This window comes from Prunus persica, chromosome G8, assembly GCF_000346465.2.
Source record: "Prunus persica cultivar Lovell chromosome G8, Prunus_persica_NCBIv2, whole genome shotgun sequence".
NCBI lineage: Eukaryota > Viridiplantae > Streptophyta > Magnoliopsida > Rosales > Rosaceae > Prunus > Prunus persica.
Window position 1 is genome coordinate 10,501,570 of NC_034016.1, and position 6,000 is coordinate 10,507,569.

Here is a 6,000-nt window from a genome sequence, read left to right on the forward strand (position 1 = left end):
CTTTTAAATGTCAGGAAATATATTTGTTGATGGTTACAAAGCATTAAGAGAGGAGTTCATTGAAGATTTCGACTGGTTTGTGCCCTTTTTTTAGATGTCAGGAAATAATAAGTGTTAAGAATGATGGTACCCTTTATTGATGTTGGTACTCTTGACGCTTTTTGAGTCATTAGAAAATGACTATTGTGACCTTGTTTAGCTATCAGGAAAGGGTGTGTGTCTCGTAAATCTTTCAAGGATTCAGCTCCAGCTTTGATTTGATCCCTTCCTCTTGAGTGCGTTGATGACTACTCGGCACGAACTTGTAGATTCCATGGGCGTTGGAATTGACATATTTCGAATGATATATTTAGTGACTATCTTGTATCATGCGAAAGTTCAAGACAAAGATTAAACAAGATAAGAGTCAAGAGAAGTAAAACTAGTGGGAAATACTGTTCGGTGTTCATGAATTTGTCCTAAAGGTGAGGTGAAGTTGTGACTGGAAATAAAAGATTGTTCAAATGGTGTCAATCCCAAGATATTTTGGAGATGACTTGATTTCATGGACATCATCCACATAATAAAGCCCCGTTTTTTTAGTACCACGACCAAAGATCTCCCGAGTCTGGATATGCATCAGTACAAAAGACGGATACATCAGTACAACGGTTTAACTGCTTAGTAACTTGCGATACAGATAATAAATTACTAGATAAAGATGGAACCAGTAACACTTTGTCCAATGGTAAAGCATGTGTCAATAGTATAGAACCAGCCCTTTTGACAGGAGCAGCAACATTATTAGCAGTCAAAACATGATCACGATGAGGCGGAAGAGTAGTAGAGAATAAAGCAGAATTATACGTCTTATGGTCAATAGCTCCTGAATCAATAATCCAAACTGTATCACGGGTATCATGGGCATGGAAAGCCTTGCCAAAGTTACTTGGTGGCAAATGTTGGAGTGCTTGAGACCGCGGTCAAATTCGGAGGAGAAGTAGTAGCAAGGTGGCTAGGCCCAGTGGTGATGCGAGCCGCAGAAGTGGGGGCAATAGCCACATGAGCTTTGCTGTCTAGTTGTTCCCTTTTTAAATGCCTCTGCTCTTTCTCCCAATCTTGTACCCCATGCAATGCCCAGCATGTGTCGATAGTATGTCTCTTTTCACCACAGTGATCACACTTCAGTTTGTTTTTTTTTTTTGTTTTTTTTGTTTTTTGCAGAAGTTAGGCGATGAGGCAGAACAGCAGAAGAGCCAGACCCTGTAGGCCGAGAAACCAAAGCAATGTTTTTGGAAGCAAACACAACAGCAGGTTCCCCAATCTTGGTGCCGGATCCAAGCATAGTAATTTGGCATTGCGCCTCTCGACGAACCATAAAAAATACATTTTCGATACTTGGAACTTTATCACTCTATAGAATATCACTGCGGACCTTGTCATAAGTATCGTCAAGGCCAGCCAAAAAATCATACACATGATCTGCCATAACAGCAGCCTAACAAGTCTTCATATCATCAGCACACTTCATCTGAAAAGGACATCTCTTGTCTAATTCAAGCCAGATTGCCTTAAGTTCAGCAAAATATGTAGAGACAGGATGACTCTCTTACTTGAGACGGGTAGCCTGGCACCGCAGTTCATAGAGCTGGGATATGTCAGAGCCATCATAAAACATCTAATTAACAGCATCCCAAATTTCCTTAGCAGTAGGTAGAGTATGAAACATATTCAACAAATTGGGTTCTATAGTTCGCAGCATCCAACTTTTCACAACAGCATCAGCAATTTTCCACTTCTCAAATTTTGGGTCTTGGGAATCAGGGGCATCAGTGTAGCCAGTCAGGTAACCCAATTTGCCTTGTATAGTAGCATAGAGTTCGATCATGAAAGCCCATATCTCATAGTTGGATCCATTCAATTTGAATCCCATAGGTAGGTTAGTGGATGATTCGGTATGAACCGTCACAATAGGAGCAGAAGAAGAAGATACAGTGACATCTGACATGGTGATAGATGGCAGCGGCAACAAAAGATTAGGTGGCGACGACGACAGTAAGATATAGAAGACGGCAGAGGCTTAGGTGTATAGGCTAGGTGCAGCGGACATAAGTTTTTTTAGGATTAGGGTTTTGATGTTGTAGAGATGGATCGGAACCTGGCTCTGATACCAACTCAAAATAATTAGGGTTTAAACTGATATGTTTATTCTTCTCTAAATGAGGAATATATATACTACATATAGAGTGGTTACAAATAGGAAATATGTACAAAATCTCCTAATTCTACTCAAATTAGATAATTTCAATAAAATATAAATTCAATTCCTAATAGGAACGTTAACTCACGCCAACATTCTTATTAATTTCAATTGCTTTCCTCTTACAAAAATTGCTGTTGTGGATCCTATAAATGGTTATATGAAAGTAGATATATTAGCCACTCACTCACTATATATGCTATCATGGTGATTCAATTTCAAAAACATTGCATCAGCTTTATATAGTTTTTTAACCGCAATTTGGTCCTTAAATTTAATTTTTAAAAATCAATTTGGTCATCCAACTCTTTCAGTCATGCCAATTAAAACCACAAATCTGAAACCATAAGTGTATGGAAATAAAGATTGAAAGAGAAAGTATAAGGAATTGAAAGGAAATGCAATTAATCCGTCATTGCCTCTCTTAGCATTGGTTGCTTAAAGCATTTGGTCGTTTTTAGGCATTCGACTGCATTTAGGCTCTTAGCACCTTTTAGGCACTCAAACGCATATATGATTTTGAGCTTCTAGCAATCTTTATTGATTTAGGATTGCTCGAGCAAAGCTTAGGCCCAAATGTTGATTCATATTTGTCAGATCTTGGGCATGACCCAACCAAATTTCAACTAGGCTGAAACACATGCTTCACCTATCTATCCCACAGTATGTGGAAAGCTTTAACACCCCCAACCTCTAAAGGGCTATCTCTCTCTCCCTCCCTCCTCCCTTAGGTCTTTCTCGACCCCTTCCTAGCCCCCACCCAAAAAACGCCGCCTCAACCACAATGTGTTAGCGTGACTTGTGGATATTGACTTACTTTCCTTACACACCAAGAATTCCTATTATAATTGTAATTGATTTACTTTAATTTCTGATTTCCTACTGCAAATAGATTTAGGAATTTATTATTTACTTGCCTATTTAGGTTTCGTTGTATTATAAATATGACCTCCTACAAGGAGAAGAATACACAGAAAATTCCCACAAACAAATATTCTCTCATAGTTTTCATATTTTAGCATGGTATCAGAGCCAGGTTCGATCTAGGGACTTGTGCTTGTGTTCTTCTTGAAATTTAAGTGCTCTTCTCCCCCCTTAAGAGGGGGGAGGGGGAGTGAAAGGGATATGTTTATTGACCTATCCCAATTACCTTGACATATTTCCATGAAGATGTTGCTTATTTCTTGACTCCGACGACCCAGGAGTGAAGAGAAGTTGTCTCTGTTGTGTTTTGCCTTACCTACTGCCGTGCTCACAGGGTTTCTGTGTTCTGCCTTATCTACAGCCGTGCTCACAGGATTTCTGTGTTTTGCTATGTGCCCTATTTTTTAGGGTTTGCTCTTGTGTTTCCGCTGTGAACTTTGTTTTAGTTTGTCACTTGTTTCACTCGTGGTTGACTAAAAGATCTTCTCTACAATTGGTGTTTCTCAAGTATGGTGTCATGTGACTCGCTTGTCAAGTTGGGCCTGCGAAATATCTTTGCCCAACTTGAGGGGGAGTGTTGGCGAGTCCTTATTTCATTAGAATTTTGGTTACTTATCAATTATATTTTGTCCTATTATAATAGAGATTATTTTATTTAGTGTTATGGGGGTTGATGATTTTTTCAACCCTCATAGAGGTAGCACCACCGACTCATTCTCTCATTCTCCACCAACCATCGTTGAGTTGAGTGCCCAGATGGCTCCGCTCCTACAGATGCAGACTTTGACCCCGAACCCGATCCAGAATCAGGATCCTCTTTTAACGACCCCGACCCCAACCCCGACTATGATGACGACCACCCAGACCCCGACCCCGACTATGACGACGACGACCTCGACCCCGACCCCGACCCCGACTCCGAAGACGACCCCAACCCCGAATTTGTCTCTGATTCAGACCCTGATCCCGATTTCGACTCCGACTCCGGCCTCGACTCAGGCTCAGATTCCGATCCTAATTCCTACTCAACCTGTATCCTATGCATCTTCCGCTGCACATATTATGACTTCTCAACTAACGACCCCGACATATGGACCAGATTGCGCATTTTGTGAAATCCGAGGATCAATTGGTGGATATTTTGACAAAGGCGATTTCCAGTAAAGCATTCCACAATTCACTAGATCAGTTGGGCATTGGCGACATCTATGCACCAACTGAGGGGGAGTGTTAGCGTGACTTGTGGATATTGACTTACTTTCCTTACACACCAAGAATTCCTATTATAATTGTAATTGATTTACTTTAATTTCTGATTTCCTACTGCAAATAGATTTAGGAATTTATTATTTACTTGCCTATTTAGGTTTCGTTGTATTATAAATATGACCTCCTACAAGGAGAAGAATACACAGAAAATTCCCACAAACAAATATTCTCTCATAGTTTTCATATTTTAGCACAATGACCCACCCGACACCAACCACATCACACCACCTCATATATCCCTCCACCATCTAAACCACCAGCAACATAGCCACCATCTAAATCACCATACCCACAATCTAAACCACCATACTAAATCTGAAAACATCAAACATACAATAATGGAGGCTGGTGTAATGACCCAAACCTAACTTTGTTATTTTATCGTGTTTTGTATAGAAGGGCAAATAGGTCATTTGTGCTCGACATTTGCCAGGTGTCGGACACGCACAGGGTCTAACTCGGATTCCAAAGAGGAATTTGAATCGGGTACTGTCAGCTGGTGCTAAAATATGAATATGGTTTGAATACTTTTGGTTGTTCTTTATTCTTCTCCATAAGGAGGTATATATAGGAGTTTACATATGAAGGTTTTACAAGGAATTAGATATAGTAAAGAATTAGGAAAGTATCTCCTAATTGTACAATGATTTATCACTTATATAAAAAATAGGAAAGTAAATCCCTTAATTAATCAATGAAATAAATCTCCTTGATTAATTAGGAGACTCATGTCAACACTCCTCCTTTAGTTGGTGCATATATGTCACGAATGCCCAACTTGGTAAGTGAGTCATGAAATACTCTTCCACACTCACAGCATATGCAATATCTGATCTTGGAGGACGTATGAACAGTAGAACCTTTGGTGGTAGTGATAGAAGAAGAAGTTTGGGTTGACTTCATGCTTCTGTGAGTCTGCAATAAGATGAAGAATCGTATGGGTTCTTGACATCGCAACGGAAGTAAGATGTGATATGAGAAGGTGAGGAAGGTGATGTGAGAAATTTGATGTATGAATTTGATGTAGGGATTGGATTTAAGAGGTATGTGTATAAGATTTGATGGTATGTGTTTAGGGATTTGGATAAGAGGATTTGAGGACTTTAGATTTGAGGGATTTGGATTTGGGGAAAAAAAAAATGAGGAATTTGATTTAGGGTTTTGGATTTGAATATGAGAAATTTGAAGAAATTTGAGATAAGGGTTTGGATTTGAATATGAGAAATTTGAGATAAGGGTTTAGAGACAAAACAACTTCTCTTCACTCCCCTTCTCCCCTTAAAGAGAAGGGGTTGTCAGAGTCAAGAAATAAGCAACATCTTCTTGGGATACGTCAATAAACATAGCCCTTTCACCTTTTTTTTTCGGTAGAGTTTGCCCCTCCTAGTACCACAACCAATCGTCTTGCTGTTGAGGATGTCTTGTTGTGGCTACAGAGGCAGAGGCAGGAGCTGGTGCCATTGGAACTGCATGACTAATAGGAGTTGAGTCAGTGTGGATAGTAACAATTTGGGAGGATGGTGGAGTTGTGTCGGTGGTGTTGGAAGAGGAGATGGCTCCATGGCAGC

The 6,000-nt window shown here is 39.9% G+C and overlaps 1 pseudogene; it reads left to right on the forward strand.

The window, feature by feature from the left end:
* LOC18768955 overlaps positions 1,986 to 6,000 on the forward strand; it is a 7,549-nt pseudogene continuing 3,534 nt past the window's right edge.